At 40.1% G+C, this 17,728-nt stretch overlaps 1 non-coding gene across 1 annotated transcript; it reads left to right on the forward strand.

Annotated features, from left to right (window-relative positions):
- Positions 1-11,089: 11,089 nt before the first annotated feature.
- Positions 11,090-11,162, forward strand: TRNAK-CUU. The gene has a single exon. It is a non-coding gene; the product is annotated as a tRNA-Lys (tRNA).
- Positions 11,163-17,728: the final 6,566 nt, after the last annotated feature.

The raw sequence follows: 17,728 nt of genomic DNA on the forward strand, positions 1-17,728 counted from the left end.
ATTACTTCTTCTGTAGTTACTGGATTACCATCTATGTGGTAATTTATGGGCACTTTGTTTTTGCCAAAGGGGATGACTATACACTTTTTGGCATTTAGCTTGAGGCCATGGCTCTGGCACCAGTTGTCTGTTTCTATGAGGCCCTTTTGGAGGATGCTTGTGTCGGCTGGAGAGTCTATTATGGTGCCCAGTTTGCAGTCATCTGCAAACTTGGTCAGCCACAGTCCTTCCGTGTTGGCCTGTACCTCCGAGAAATATATACCGGACAAGAGAAGTCCCAGGACTGAGCCTTGTGGGACGCCACTTGTAACTGATTTGGAGTCTGACATGGCTCCAGCAATTCTAACCATGTGGGTTCTGCCCTTGATCCAGTTTGCAACCCATCTAGTGACATAGGGGGTTATATTTAAGCTGGTGAGCTTATCTATAATGCCCGAGTGGGGTATTGTATCAAAGGCTTTTGCGAGGTCCAGGTAGGCTGTGTGGACCACCTTCTCCTCGTCAATGGCCTTGATGACTGTTTCAAAGAAATCAACCAGGTTTAAGAGGCAGGATCTGCCCTTAACAAAGCCGAACTAGGTAGGATCCAGTGTCTGTAGGTCCCCAATATCTTTATTTATGAGGTCCATGATGATCCTTTCCATAGCTTTGCAGACCAAGCTAGGCAGGCTTATGGGGCAATAGTTTCCAGGATCCGTTGAGGCACCACCTTTGTGGAGAGGGACCACTGTTGCTGTACGCCACTCTTTGGGTACATATCCTGTAGTAAGGCTGAGATTGAACAGTAGTTTTATGTTTGGGTTTAGCTTGTCTTGGAGTTCATGTAGGACGCAGACCGAGACACTGTCTGGTCCCATTGATGCTGTGCTTTTTGCTTTGGAGAGGGCGGCTCTTACCTGAGCATCTGAGATGTCAGGGGGTCAGCACTCTGCTGGGATAGATATTTGCCCTTTTGGTGGGGAGGTGGGGAGAAGTTTGCGCTGAACCTGTCAGCTAGGATGTTGGCAATGTCTGTGGGTTCGGTATATTTTTTGTCATTTTGGACTAATTCTGAGCATATCTGGGAATTCCCACCCAGGTTCCTAACATAACTAAAGAAAGCCTTGTGATTATCCTTAGTAACCGGTGCAATTTTTCTCTCGAAGCTGGACTTAGACAATTTTATGAGTGCCCGTAGTTTTTTGCTAATACTGATCAGAAATGCCTTCCCTTTTTGGAATTTTGGTCTATTATGTAGTAGCTTCCTTCTTCTATTGTATAGTTTGTTTATGGTTGGGGTCCACCAGACAGGACGCCTGCCTTTGGAGGATTGGGTCTTGGTTTTATTTGGGATTGCATGATCCATGCATTCCTGAAGGTGTTCATAGAATGCGTTTATAAATTATTCTGCGGTCTGGGCCATATTTTCCACAGGCCCGGGGGCTTTGAAGGATTCCACCTTAGTTTTGAGGAGTGTGAAATTTGCTTTAGAGAAGTTTTTCACTGTGGTTTTCTGGGCAGGGGGTGGGGTCGGGATGTGAATATCCAGTGAGATTAGTTTATGGTCTGATTTTACCAGTGAGGGATACACTTCTGGTCTGGAGCATAGAGTCCCCATGTTGGTGATGATCAGGTCCAGTATGTTTTCCCCTCTTGTGGGAGTGGTAACAAGTTGTTCCATAGCATTTGAGTTTATAAATTCTAGGAATCTTTGGGCTAGGGTTTTGGAGCTGGAGCAATGCTCCCAGTCTATGTTTGGGTAGTTGAAGTCACCCAATATAATGGTGTTTGGAGAGACCTTCATATTTTCCAGTGTTCTCAGGAAGGCCGAGTGGGGTTCCTGGGTTTGGGAGGGTGGTCTGTAGCAGGCTATAAACTGGAAGGCAGTTTTACCCACTGTTAGTTGCACATGGATAGTCTCTGATGCTTCGTGCTGTGCCACCAACCTGGAGGTGTGGGTATCTTTGACGAATATTGATACTCCCTCCTTTGTGGTTCGGTCCAAGTTTTGGGGCTGAAAAGCATGGTATGAGGTATAACCTGGTAGTGCTGGGGTGCTCTCGGGAGCCTTGAACCAGGTTTCTGTTACTGCACAGGGGTGGCCTAATGGTTAAGGTGTTTGCCTTGCAAACACAGGGTGCAGGGTTTGAGTCTCTCAAGGGGTAATTGACTGGGCTTAAAAAATGGCTCGCAAGGGCAGTTAGCCTAGTACTAACTAACTAACCTATGAATCACAGATATCGATGTTCTCCATGCTAAGGAGAGTTTAGAGTGTGTGCATCTTGAGGTTTAGACTTCTGGCATTGAGTAGCATTACTCTTAGTTTCTTATCCCTTGTGATACCTATGGAGGTGGGTTTGTCTTTTGAGCCTTGCCTAAAAAAGGCACTATGGGGGTAGCAAGAGCCTTTGCCAATATCTGAAAGCCCAGAGATGACAGGTGCAAGCCATCCCTAGCGAAGCATTGTGGCTTGTCGAGCATGTCATCCCAGGCTGACAGGGATTGGATCCCCTTTGAATGACACCAATACTTAAGCCAATTGTTGAAATTGATCATCTTGTCTTCATATTGTGGCATCATTCTTGGTGAGGGTAAGATGCTACTCAAGGTCAGGGTCATACCGACCTGGGCTACATGCTCAGAGAGCTCTTCTATGTCTCTTTTCGTGTAGTCCAGGGAGGTACATCTCAGGTCATTCACACCAGCATTGACAATGACTGAGTCATATTTGTACTTGCCTTGGAATGACCTGAGTGCTTGTGTTATGTGGTGGATCCTAGCGCCCAACAGGCAGCTCACCGTGACCTTCTCCTTGATCAGCCTGGTGAGCGGGATGTCAGTGTGCCTGATGATAGAGTCACCTATTACAAGTGTATCAGGTGTGTTGTTTAGCCTTAAGGGCTGTGACTGTTTGGCACACTGGCTTTGTGAGCTATGTGTTGCACGTGTTTTGTTTTGGGGTAGCGGTTGCTTGGGTGTCTGCTTTGGAGGTCTCTGCTGCTTAGGCAGATTTTTATTTAGAGCCTCCGAGTATGTTTTTGTGTGTTTATGTGTTTGGTTTGCTGTTGTGGTAGGTCTATGTGAGACTGGAATTGCAGTGAGTGTGGTTTCCTTCTCCTCCTGACTGGTTACGCCAGTACTGAGTTGAGAGAGCTTAGCCTCCAGTTTGGCTATATGGTTGCATCTCTCACATGTGTTGGAATTTGTTGGGAGGAAGAGGGGGTTGTCTGTGTACATGAGGCAGTTGTAACATTGCCTCAAGATTCCCAGATTCACCAGCTGGACCGGAGAGGAGATTGACAACTGACCTTTGGACATGCTAGAATAGTATCAAGAATTCCTTTATAATTGAAAAAAAGGGCCAATGGGGAACAAGGTACTCAAGGGGAGTTTGTGAGGGTGTAGTGCTTTTAATTTTTTAGTGCTGACTTGTATAATTGCTTTAGTGAGCAAGTGCCAGGTAACTTAAATGCAATGTGTTACAGGTAACTTAAATGCAAAAACGACAAACAGTAACTTTCTTTCAAGTGAAACAAGGAAATAAGTACAGTAAGCAATGCAGATATCACTAGGGATCCACAGAAGCACTGAAAAGCCGCATTTTAGGTGGAATTAGAGTTTCAGGGAAATAACAAGCAAACAAACAACAAGCATACAAACAAAGCTAGATTCAGCAGGCCTGGATCTAGTCTATGCTACAGAAAACAAGGTGTACCAATTTCAATAAGAAACAGTTCAAATATGCAGGCACTATAAGCCTTTAACCAGAAATTTCCAGCTCAGAAGGGCAGAGTCCAGCCTCTCCTCCCACAAGAGTGCAGACCACGAACCTTCTTAATGTAAAATAACTGGCCTGAAGCCCAAGTGCTTAAACCAGAATTAATACACTTTTAGAATAACAGACACTGAGCCCTCAATCAGCAGTTCCCAACTTAGAAGGATGTAAGCTACCTGTTCTGCCACTCAAGTGCAGACCACAAATCTTCTTAATGTAAAACAACTGGTCTGAAGCCCAAGTGCTTAAACTAAAAGGCTTAGAATGAGTTACACCAAGCAGTAATAAATACAATTGAGTACTTTTAAGATGACGCAAAAGCAAAATAAAGTAGGAAGAAACACAAATACAGTAAAAGCAGATACATTTTTTTTTAAGTGGAAAGAGAGAAAGGAGTAGCAGAAACTAAGCTGATTGGCCTTCTCAAATGTTCTCCCTGTACTGGGTAGAATGAGGTAATGAGACTAGACTGGAAGGAGGGTCCCAGATCAAATTTACACTAGGGGCGGGCAACTGCAAAGCCACCAAGTATAAAAAAACTATACTAACAGGGAGGGAGGGTGGGAAACAAACTGCAGAAATGTTTCTCACAGCTGAAAAGCAACAGTGAGCCTTGGAGTGCATCATCATGGATCTCATTAACAGAGACATTGGAAACCTCCAAACACTGGAACCTACCCAGTTCGATTTTGTTAAGGGCAGATCATGTCTCCTAAACCTGGTGGACTTCTTTGAGATGGTTACCAAGGCTATAGATGAGGGAAAGGTGGACCACACAGTCTACCTAGACCTCACAAAGGCCTTCGACACCATTCCCCACTCAGGTATTATAGACAAGCTCACCAGCTTGAACATAAACCCCTACATCATGAGATGGGTTGCCAACTGGCTCATGGACAGACCCCACATGGTAAGAGTTGCAGGATCTAGGTCTGACTCTAAACCGGTTACAAGTGGCGTTCCCCAGGGCTCAGTCCTAGGACCCCTCCTGTTCGGCATATACTTCTCAGAGGTACAGGCAAGCACAGGAGGACTATGGCTGATGAAGTTTGCAGACGATTGCAAACTAGGGGCTATAATTGACTCTCCGGCTGACACAGACATCTTCCAAAAGGGTCTCACTGAGACAGATACCTGGTGTCAAAACCATGGCCTCAAGCTAAATGCCAAAAAGTGCATAGTCATCCTTTTTGGAAAAAACAAAGTATCCACAAACTACCACATAGGTGGTAGCCCCCTAAATACAGAAGACGTAATAAGGGATCTGGGGACCCAAGTAGATAGTAACCTCTCCTTTGATAATCGCATTGCCAAAGTGGTTAGAAAATCCTTCTATGTGGCCCACCTAATCACAAAAGGGTTTGCATCCAGATCAAAAGAGGTCATTGAGCCCCTCTACACATCACTCATCAGACCCATCATAGAGTACGATGCCCCATTTGGGATGTACCTTACAAGACACCTGCAACAACTGGAAAAACCACAGAAGTACCTCACTAAGAGGATCACTGGCCTCAAGCAGATGCCATATGCAGCTCGACTGTAGAAACTCCAGCTGTACTGAGTTGCATACCGCCTACTCAGAGGTGATCTCTGCCTGACATACAAGGCCATATCCAACCCAGAATTGATGGACGTGCTCCACCTAAAGAAAACCATATCCCCTCAAGCCACACGTTCCAGGGATTTAAACCTCACTACAACAATAAATAGGACGTGCTGGAGGGATAGATTTCTGTCCCAGAGACTTTCCATGCTCTGGAACAAGATTCCAATCTACATTAGGCAGAGCTCCTCACTAACCCTCTTCAAGAGAAACCTTGACAAGTGGATGGGAAACAAAGTTTACCCCAAGGATCACTTCAATGGCTCTGCTAGACAGAGGCACAGGGAACTAATCTAAGGGGGTGGCGGAAGCCAACACATTCTGGCTAGGCTTATAAATGCCTTCGGGCAGATAGCCTAGTACCTACCTATGAACATATGAATCTAAATGCATTTCAATGGACACAACTTTCATAGTATACCTTTGTTGGTGTAATGTTTTATTTACACACATTTTTATTAATACAGTATCTGCAAATATTTTAATATCACTGCATTCTTCAAGGTTTCAGGGGTCTGATCAGAAGCTTAGCGGAATTCTTCACAGCCTAATTTAAATAGCACACAGCTTCATAGCTGTAAATATATTTGGTCCTCTATTTTATTGATTTATCTGTTTATTTTCTCTTTTGCTAAGAAGGTAATAGCACTGATCACAAATTACTGTTTTGAGACTTTACTATTTTTCAGCACCCTTTTACCCTTTTCTTTGTCTTTGTACTGAGTCTTCCAGAAGTTTCTAAGCTCTTGATCAACGAACACTGTTACAGCAACTTGTATTGTCTTAGTGTTTGTAGCATGACTCAAAATAACTTGAGCCAGTTACTTCCTATTATGAAGGAGTTCTTGTTACAGCTTATCGGACAAAAGTGCTTAGCTACTGGGTGATATGTTGGTTGTTTTCATTTGTTTAGTTTTTATTCATTAAATTAAAACTCTGCATGTTTTTTATAACTGCTATCTGCTGCCTTTCGTTTCTGGCTTTCCTGGTGGTCCGGGTCGCATGTTCTTTGGTTATATTGTAGTTTTCTTTGTGTGAACTTCACCTCTTGGTTTTGGGTTCAAAGAAGTATGTTATCATTTACAAAGAGTTTCAAATGTTTAGTAAAGGCACAAGGTGCAATGTATGTTGTGAGAGTAGGTTTGAACAGTTTAGGACAACAGTACTGGTTGCGTAATGCATAATAGTTCTGGAGGATTTTAAGAGTTTAGAACTGCTGCGCAGTCCTTAATTTATGTCACTTATACAGTGAAGTGTAGTATAGTAATACTTGGTGTATAATATATATCACTTTCAGAAGGTTTGAACAATTTGACACATCAGTACAAGATGTATCATATGCAGTAGCTGCAATCAGAAGACATCAGTGCAAGGTGGAATGTATACCAGTTACTCAGTGTTTGAACAGTTTAGTAAACAAAATAAGAATTGAATGTGTATCAGTTACAGAAAATATAAATACTTTAGTACATCTGCTGAAGTACACAACAAGGCATTCAAGAAAGCGTGCAGATCATATTTCACTGAATATTCAAACTGTGAAGGCTGTCAGCCTAGCTAGATAGAATTTTGTAGATAATTCTGTCATTTGTAAATATTAATATAAGCCACAGTTTCTCTTAAATGAAAGAAAATTGTGTTAAATATTGAACATCAAAAATGTAACAACAGTGCACTCTGCTTGAAGAAAGCTGATAAGTCAAGCCTTGTATGGCTGTTTGATCTCAAACCCGGAGCTGTGATGCTTGGACCAGTAGATTCTTTCTATTCTTTTGAGACCAGCGCTAATTGCAAGATTTTACATATATAATGTCTTTAATTGTTGTGATTTCCTGACCAGGTGCAAGATCAAAGATATGTTAAACTCTGAGTTTCTGTTAGCCTAGGAACCAGAGAAGAATGATGTAATCTAAAATGAGTCTGCAGTGACGTATCATCAATTTAAAAGACTGTCTCAGAGAGAGAGAAAGAGCATTTTGGATTTTGTCTAAGGCTGACAACAACTCACCAGTACTCTGCTTTTGCTCTATATGTAAGTTTATTTAGAAATGTGATTTCTCTTAGGAAAAGATAGAAAATAGTAAGTTTAGCCTAGCTGTTTTCTATATTTATTTCAGAACAATTCTACAGTATTATTTTAAGCATTTTCCTGTGATGTATGAACTCTTGACTGGCACTGTGTAGTAAGAAGAATAGTCTTGTGTTTTTATTATTTATTATTAAATATTTTTAAACCTTTCAACTGTGGCTGTTTTGTGTAGAGATAATTTAAGCTCTAGAGTGTATTGCATGTATATAGTGATACTGTACAAAGCCACTCCAATAAGCCTTAAAAGTTCTGGTCACACTTACTAACTGAATAATAATATTGCACAATAATAATTGGACATCCTTTGGGAAGGGCCTTATTGGTAGCTGATAAATAAGGGTTCTGGTGGCAGTGGATTACTACCTTATAGCCTGGACAGAAGGGGCACTGCTAGTGAACCTGTGCCAGCGTTCCACAGGAGTGTCTGTATGGTTGTATATAAATCATATCTCAAAGCCTGTGTGTGTGTGTCATCTACTTAGGCAGAGACACGAAGCACTGGTTGGACAGAGGGAGTGCTGGGAGGAGTTAGCTTGGAACCCTGGCTAAGGACTCCACTCTATAGCTGTGCCAGTGGGGAGTCTTATTGAGGATCTGGAGAGAAAAGTAGAAATCAGCCCCAGACTGACTGTGAACTCTGTGTGCTCTTAAGGGAAATTGTAATTTACTGCGTCTGTATTTGATATCCATCCCAATGTGGACGCCCCTCACTGGTGCTAGTGGTGAGGATTGAGGATCCTTGATTACTAGGCCAGTGCTAGGGTGTCACACAAGCATATTGTAAAGATGAATGCCTTACAATCGCTGTATGTCCATGTATCAAAAACATAAAATATAGAACGGCAAGTGACTGAACACAACTGGTCAATCACCAAATGATCTTAACAAAAACAAATAAAATGTTGGTTTTGCAGGGGAGCAAGCACCGCCAGAGTCTCCACACCCCTGCTAATTATATGCATGTGTGTATGTATATCCCAGCTCTGAGATAATATCACACTACAGTGGGGAAAGGGCTAATTCCACAGTTCCCACTGTACCATGATCTCACATACAAAAAAAAAGTCTGGTGCATGCAATAAGTTGATTTTCTGTCAGTTTTGGTGGCTTTTTTTTTCTGGTCAATAAAATGAACGTTCGACCACTTGTCAGCAAAACCTTGCAACACATTGGCTAAGCATCTGGTAAAATGTTACTTATTCCACTTATAATATGTCAACCTGTATTTTTCATATATTTTAAACCATGTCAGTGGAGTAACTGGAATATGTATTTATTACTGTACATTGATGTTAAACAGACCTGTTGAAAGCAGAAACACATTTAAAATAAAAAATACATTTATTTCTGGAATTTACTTTGCTGGTGGATTCACAATGTATAAAAAGGCTGAGTTTATTTTTTTTAACTTTCAAAATAGTAAAACTTGTGAAAGTTACAAGCGTGTGTTCATCAGATTGAGTTGAGCACACTCTTAGAAGTTTTGAAAATGCTTCACATTTTAGATAGAGGCATTTCATATTTTCATACGTGAGTAATAGGTTATTGCCCTTGATGGGACATTTTTAGCCTAGCCGTGCTTCCTGTTTGTCACCCGGATGTGTTATCCCATAGGTGTTTAACTATCTTAGCCATAGCTATGTTTAAATGCTTCTCATTTGTAGTGGATGATTTTGATTTGGTCAAAGCATTCAGTGTATTAAGGGTCCCAACTGTAAGGTAGGGCATTTAAGCACTGCCTCTGTCCATTAGGAAGAAAAAACGTGAGTCCTGGGGTACCTTTCCCATTTCCCATTCAGTGATCAAAATTATGCTTAAATAAGATCATAACAGTGGTATCCTCTGGAATGTGAACCTGTCCCTGCACACCATTCTCTTTTTGTTGCAAAAGAGGCCCAGGTCTCTTGACTGGGTATTTCTATTACTATTTAACTTGCATATGTGCAGTAAATCCATTAGTGCTGGATCTGTGGATGCTTTATAAGCCAAGCATGGTCACCTCTTAGTTGTCTCTATGAAACTGAGTATAGAGACAGGGCTTTGAGGCAGTTTGTTTAGGTCATGTGGCTTAGGTCCACTATTATTTTTATAGGGAACCTCTGGGACACTCCAATTATTACAAGTGCCTGGAACGATGCATGCCAAAAGGACAGTCTACTGTATGATAGGTCTAATGAGAGCTCAGTAAATTGGGCAATGACTTCTCTGTATCTAGATGCTATCCCTTTATTTATAAGCTGCACAAAATCCAAGGGCATCCTCACAACAGTGGACACATGTTGGTCAAAAGTTAGGTCACTATCAACGTAACTGCCCGAATCTACAGGGTCTGCTCTTAGGGGTGCATTGCCATTATGATAATTCACAGAAGCAATTGCTTTTCCAAAGGACACAGTAATGCACGCTTTACCATTTAATTTTAGCCTATTACTCTGACATCAGTTATATGTTTGGAAAACCCCTCCTGTTGGATCACTAACTCCTTGGTGGAGTTAATGACTGAGTCCACCTTACAATCATCTGCAGACATGGTCAATCATAGGTTTGTGATGTTTGATTTGACTATTGGGAAGTAGATGCCAAATAAGAGTAGCTCCAGTTTATTGGTGTGGCATGCCCTACCATGACTTCCTGTATTCAATCAGTGAGCCAGTTTCTAATACATTGGGTAAAATTGAGGTTTTTTCCTAGTTTAGCAAGCTTATCTATAATGCTTGAGTGGGGCTATAATGTAAAAGGTCTTGGCTGGCTCAAAGAAGAAGGCAGTGTGTATTATCTTATCTGCTGCCTTTAGTGACTTATTCAAAAATGTCCACTAGGTTGAGCAGACATGACCTGTCCTTGACAAAACCAAACTGTGATTAGTCCAGTGTTTGGGGGTTTCCTGTGTCCTTATTGATTACTTTCATGACACGTCTTTCCATAGCTTTACATATGAGGCCGGTTAGACTTGTGTTGCTAATTGCCCAGGTCGGTGTATGGCCCTCTGTTGTGCAGGGGTATGACTGTTGCTGTCCTCCATTTACTTGGTACAAAGCCAGTTTGGAGAATGAGGCTGAAAACTTTGTTAGGGAAGTATACATATCTTGTTTCATGCTACTTAGGATGCATCCTGGGATGTTGTCAGTAGCCATAGAAGCCATATTTTTAACCTTTACAAGTGCCTCCAGGACTTGGTGCTGTATGATAGCTAGGGTTGCATGGTTTTCCTGATATCCCTTGTAAGATTACTGGGGGGTTTGGGAGGGGTGATGTCTGAGATTAATTTGTCAGCTAGTAGGTTTGCTGTATCCACAAATCTCATATGGGTGGTGCCTGCTTACAATTAGCTCCGCACACTGATGGGTGTTGACCTGGACATTACAGACATAGATAAAGAAGACTCTGTGGTTGTTCTTGGCCTGGGTGGCTATTTTTTCTCTAATTTGGCCTTAATAACTTTGAGTATATTCCCACGTTGCTTGCTTTTCTAATTAGATTCGTATTTTGCTAGGAGTTGCACTTGTTCTTTTTGACTGGTTTTTCCTCTTGTTATAAACTTTATTTATGCTGCGATTCCACCAGGGTGCTTTGTTTTTGGCTTTGCCTGCACTTGTTTCCTTTAGGCATGGCTGCTTCTCTGCAATTGTGTACACCACCTGCCCGGCTAGCTCAGTCGGTAGAGCATGGGACTCTTAATCCCAGGGTCGTGGGTTCGAGCCCCACGTTGGGCGGCTATATTCGTCATAGCTGGCAGTGTGCGTTTTAGCATGAACTGCAGGACTTTCCGGGTTTGGGGAGGGGGATTTCAGTCTGGTCAAGGAATCAGTAAGAAGTAGAAAGTTTTTTTTAATACCTTTATTGAATTATTATTTAAGACATAGGCAAACATATACTTATTTAAAAGAAAACAAACCATATTAACATTTTTCTAGTTACAAACATTATACATCACATGTATTATTTTGTATAACTACCATCAATCCAACATTACATAAATTGCCCAGTTTCTGCCTTTCTTTAAACTTCATTCCTCCTCCGAAACATTTTTCTGCATGTATTCTTCCCACAATTTCTATTTTTTCTATGCAATTTACTCCAACCCTTTTCTAAAGATCCCACTTGCTGTTCTTTCATCTCTGTTACAATATTCAGTACTTCAAATACAGATGGTTTAGATTTGATTTATATTTTTTTAGTAATTGCTTTTTTTGGTAGCCACCACAATTGAACTTAACAATGTTTTAATATGTCTAGGCAATTCAGATCATGTATTCCAGCTCAAGAAATAGTTTAGTTGCACCCATTTGCTCACCTAATATTTCTGACAGAGTACTCTGTCGGGACATTTTACAGTCTGACAACTCATTATGCTCCTGAAAACATATGTTCCCAGTTATCACTTCCCATCATGCCTCCAAAATGTGGTATCTACCTGAGGAACAACTCTATGGATTCTGTTAGGAGTATAAAAATACCTATGCAAACACTTCCAAGCAAAACTTTTAAATCTTTTAGACTTTGTTGCATATTTGGGAGACACACATATGTCCGCCTATTGTAATTTGCTTATTCAATCTCTCTCCCTAATTTTCTCTAACCTCCTTTGATTGGCTTCTATACCCATCATGCAGTATTTTATATGCCCTATTAATTATTCCTTTTTTAATGGCAGCTTCTGTTCTAGATTCAATTAAACCTCTACCACAGCATGTCTTTCACTGATTATTCCCGTATCCCTTTCTCTTTGCCTACACTCTGATCTCAATCCCTGATAGGAAAGGCAAGTCTCTATCTTGCAGTCCAGATGTCTTCTTGGCATCTTCCCATTCTGTTACCTTTCCTTCTCTAGTTATTTGCTCCCAATACCTTGGTTCCTTTGCCAGTTTTCTCCAGTAAATTTTAGCCTCTCTCTTGCCTATTTGCTGTACCCATAATTGCAGTCATCCCTAACGGCAAAATCTCCTTTGTCCATTCTAGTTTTGGCTTAGCTCTTAGAATACTTCCTGCTGCATTATGAATATAATATTCTGTATGACTGTTTTTATTCTCCTTAAGGATTTGCATCCAAAATCCATCTCTCACATTATTTCTTGAATTTCTCCCCACTTCATCATCCCTTTGCACTTTGAATTATAACTTTTTGCTTGTGCTATGTATATCAGTATTAACAGTGTAGCTCTAAAATATCCATTCAAATCCGGTAATCCTAGACCACTCTGTTCCATTGGAAGGATCAGTTTATCCCACTTGATCTTTGCCCTCTTCCCATCCCATTTACATAAATTCCTTCAACTGTTTATTAATTATTGTCCACAACTTCTCCTTTGGTTGATAAAAATAAAAGTAAAGGGACTACAAAGATTTTTACTGCTTGTATTTTGCTACCCATATCCATAAACAGTTTCTTGGTTTTGTATTTTCTTTTGTTTAGTTTCTTCCCACAAATCCTCAGTTTTTGTATTATCATTTGTTTAGTCTCTTCTCATATATCCTTAGCTGCCATAACAGAATCATTTTAACCCATATCCCCAAATACTTGATTGCGTCCCCATATTGCTGAACCAAGTCACTTGTGGGTACATAGTTCACAGCTGTAACCTTTGTTTTATCTTCATTAATGTTATATCCCAAAAAGAGTTGAAACAGTCTCAAAATGTTCCACAGTATTGACATGTGCTTTTCTGGTTTTATCAGTTACAAAATAATATTTTCTGCAAATAAAGTGAATATTTCTTGATTACCAAACCAATTATATCCTTGAATTTCTGAGTCCCTTATTTACTTTGCCAATGGCTCTAAATATAAAGCAAATAAAGGGGAAAAAGGACACCACTACTTGGGTCCCCTGTTCAGACATAAATTGTCACAGAGGAACCCTCCTACTTTAATCTTTGCCTCCAATCCATGATATATCCTCCCAATTAATCTTATTATTGTGTCAGAGAAAGCAAATGCTTCCATTGCCCTGCTCATAGGCTCCCATCTTACTCTGAATGCTTCCCTGCATCAAGGCCCACTAACAACGGTAGTATTTTCTTACATATGCTTCCCTCTGAATCATCATTTTATTAATGTTGTCAAATGTTTGTCTTCCCTCCATAAAACCAAATCGATCCATATCTATTAATTTTGGCAACACCATTGCCATTCTTTTAGCTATTATAGACATAAACACTTTATAAATATTGGTTTAGAATTGAAATGGACCTATATAAAGCTGTGCCTGATGGATCTTTACAGGCTTTATGTATTACAGCCACCAAAGCTTTCTTCCAGGATGGTATTGCTTCCCCTCCTTTTAAAATATTATTAAACAAAAACCTTCCAGATCTTTATCACTTCCTTCCTTCCTAGCTTCCAAACTTCACAGGAATACCATCGACTCCTGGAAACTTTCTTGCAGATTATACACTACTGTTTGTATCTCTTCTCCTCCTATCTTAACTGTTAATTGTTGAGCTTCACCTACCTCTAACCTTGGCATGTTTACATTTTCTATAGATATTTTCATTTGTGCTCTTTCTTGATTTCCACATTTCTCTGCTTTATACAAATTTTCATAACATTTCCAAAATATCTCTAATACTTCTACATGATCTCCTGCAGGTGCTTTGAAGAGCATTTGTGACTGACATCAAAGATTGAAATAATACTAATTTCATAAACTTTAATCATACTTTAAATTAGGAATGGGGTCCATTCCAGTCATGGTACTAGAAACCCAAAAGACTTAGAGAAATTAAACTGAAGATCTTTTGTTATTTTTTTCTTGTTCTAGGCTCCCTAAGCTTGCAAAAAAACCCTTTTACCTTCTGTTGAGTAAGTCATTGTGCTTAAAGGTTTTGTGCTGTGGAGTTATTATCAAAAAACAATTTCTTAACAGAAGTCTTTCAAAACTCATGCATATTATGCAGATATACTCCCTTATTTTTGCTTTACCATTCTTCAGTTGCACTTCTTCTTGTTCTGTGAGATTCCCCTTATTCTGCAATACTTTAATCTTAGTCAGTCCCTCTAAATAATTTGTTACTTCTTAACCATATCTCTTTTCCTTTTAATTCTAACCTATTTTTAAAACCCACTTTCATGTTATCCCACTCACTAATTGTAACGTCTGAAGAAAGTTCTATCTTCTATAAAAACTCTTGTATATTTTCTACTACCCATTCCTTAAATTTCTCTCTTTTTAACAGGTAGGTGAGGAAGTACCAGTGTTTCATTTTTACTTCATTACCCTGCATTTTTATCTTAGTTGATTGAAAACAGTTAATGGATGTGTGTCAAAGCTTTCAGTTAAATACACATGTCCTTGTGAAATGTAATTTCTGTCTAGTCTAGCCCAGTTATTGTACCTTGGTGAATAGTATGCAAATTATGTTTGTGTTCCTTTCACTGAATTTACATATTCCATACTAAATATATTCATGCATTTCTTCAGAAATGTAACCCCTCTTGTTATGTTTCCTCTTCTAGGTTCAGCAGATACATCCTTACTGCAGAAAATCAAGTTCAAGTCCCCCTCTATAAGCAATATTCCCTACTGAAAGCTGATTATTTCTCCAGAAATTGTCTTAATCTCCATAACAGCAGTTTTAGGTGGAGTATAAATACATGCCAGCATAATCCTCCTCCCTTGCCAGTAGCCTTTTACTACAATAAATCAGCCATTATTATCATTTTCCCTCTTCTATCACTATTGGAGCATCTCTAGCAATTAGTTTAAGTACTCCCCCATTTCCTTTGCCTATAATGTTCTGCTGAATATCCAGCCTGAAATCCTTTCTTTATCAAATTCACATGCCCACTTCTTTCCAAATTTGTCTGCTGTAACATTTCTATTTGCACTCTGCAGTTATTACTTATTAATATAATTCAATACTCTTACCTTTTTGTCTAAATCTGTGAGGCTATTCACATTCCAAAATAATATGGATAGTGCAGCCATTATGATAAGAAGTTATTATTGCAGACATAGTAGGTCTTGCTGAGTTTAATTCTGTTGGCTACCTAAAAAGCAATTACTAGAAAATGAAAATCAAAGTCTAAACCAACCATACTAGAAGTAGTGAATATAGTGACAGAGATAAAAGAAGTGGAAGTGGGATCTTCAGAAGAAGGTATGAGCAAATTACATAAAAAATGGAAATTGTGGAAACAATACATGCAGAATAATATTTTGTAGGAAGAATGGGGGTTAAGGGAAGGCAGGAACTGAATGAACTATGTAATGTTCAATTGACAATGACTGTATAGAAGATTATATCTGATGGGTAACATTTGCAACTGAAAATATGACAAACTGGTTTGTTTACATTTATATAAATATATGATTGCCTATTTCATAAGTTATAATTCAATAAAGATGTTTCTTGTTTAAAAAAATAAAAATAACTTATTATTCCCACCTGTTATATATGACAGTGTTGTTTAAATGTATATTTCCAGCTTTTGTGTTAAATGTATCTACTAATGTTTTGCAGGTTCATCTTTTATACAGCTGTGTCTTGTCATCTCCATTTGAACCTATGTAACATTTTACAAGACTTTTTATTTTACACTTCTTCTTCTCTTTTGGCTGTTCCCGTTAGGGGTCGCCACAGTGGATCATCTGTTTCCATTTCTTCCTGTCCTCTGCATATTGCTCTGTCACACCAACCACATGCATGTCCTCTCTCACCATGTCCATAAACCTTATCTTAGGCCTTCCTCTTTTCCTCTTACCTGGCAGCTCCATCCTTAGCATCCTTTTCCCAATATACCCATCATCCCTTCTCAGCACATGTCCAAACCAATGCAATCTCATCTCTCTGACTTTGTCTCCAAACCGTCCAACCTGAGCTGACCCTCTAATATACTGATTCCTAATCCTGTCCATCCTTGTCACACCCAGTGCAAATCTTAACATCTTTAACTCTGCCACTTCCAGCTCTGACTCCTGCCTTTTTGTCAATGCCACCGTCTCCAACCTATACATCATAGCTGGTCTCACTACCCTGTTGTAGACCTTCCCTTTTACTCTTACTGGTACCTGTCTGTCACAAATCACTCCTGACACTTTTCTCCATCCATTCCTCCCTGCCTGTACTCTCTTCTTCACCTCTCTTCCAATACTCACCATTACTCTGAACTGTTGATCCCAAGTACTTAAACTCATCCACCTTTGCCAACTCAACTCCCTGTATCCTCACCATTCCTCTATCCTCCCTCTCATTTACACACACATATTCTGTCTTAGTCCTGCTGACCTTCATTCCTCTCCTCTCTAGAGCATATCTCCACCTCTCCAGGGTCTCCTCAACCTGGTCCCTACTCTCACTACAGATCACAATGTCATCTGCAAACATCATAGTCCATGGCACCTCCTGTCTGATTTAGTCTGTCAACCTGTCCATCACCATTGCAAGTAAGAAAGGGCTCAGAGCTTATCCTTCATGTAATCCCACCTACACTTTAAATGGACCTGTCACTCCCACTACAGACTTCACCACTGTCACACTACCCTCATACATATCCTGTACCACTCTTACATACTTCTCTGCCACTCTTGACTTCCTCATACAATACCACAACTCCTCTCTAGGCACCCTGTCATATGCTTTCTCCAAGTCTACAAAGACACAATGCAACTCCTTCTGACCTTCTCTATACTTCTCCAACAACACTCTCAGAGCAAACATCGCATCTGTAGTGCTCTTTCCTGGCATGAAACCATACTGCTGATCGCTAATCATCACCTCCCTTCTTAACCTAACTTCCGCTACTCTTTCCCATAACTTCAATCTGTGACTGATCAGTTTTATTCCTCTGTAGTTACTACAACTCTGCACATCACCCTTATTCTTAAAAATAGGTACCAAAACACTTTTTCTCCACTCCTCAGGCATCCTCTGACTTCAAGATTTCATTAAACAATCTGGTTAAAAACTCCACTGCCATTTCTCCTAAGCACCTTCATGCTTCCACTGGTATGTCATCTGGACCAACAGACTTTCCATTCTTCATCCCCTTCATAGCTGTCCATACTTCCTCCTTGCTAATCTGTTTCACTTCCTGATTCACTATCCCCACATCATTCAACCTTCTCTCTCTCTCTCTCATTCTCCTCATTCATCAGCCCCTCAAAGTACTCTTTCCATCTGCTCAACACACTCTCCTCACTTGTGAGTATGTTTCCCTCACTATCCTTTATCACCCTTACCTGCTGCACATCTTTCCTAGCTCAGTCCCTCTGTCTAGCCAATCGGTACAGGTCCTTTTCTCCCTCCTTAGTGTCCAACCTTTCATACAACTCTTCATA

This window comes from Protopterus annectens, chromosome 7.part1 (assembly GCF_019279795.1).
Source record: "Protopterus annectens isolate FY-2018-M chromosome 7.part1, PAN1.0, whole genome shotgun sequence".
In the NCBI taxonomy this organism is placed as follows: Eukaryota; Metazoa; Chordata; order Ceratodontiformes; family Protopteridae; genus Protopterus; species Protopterus annectens.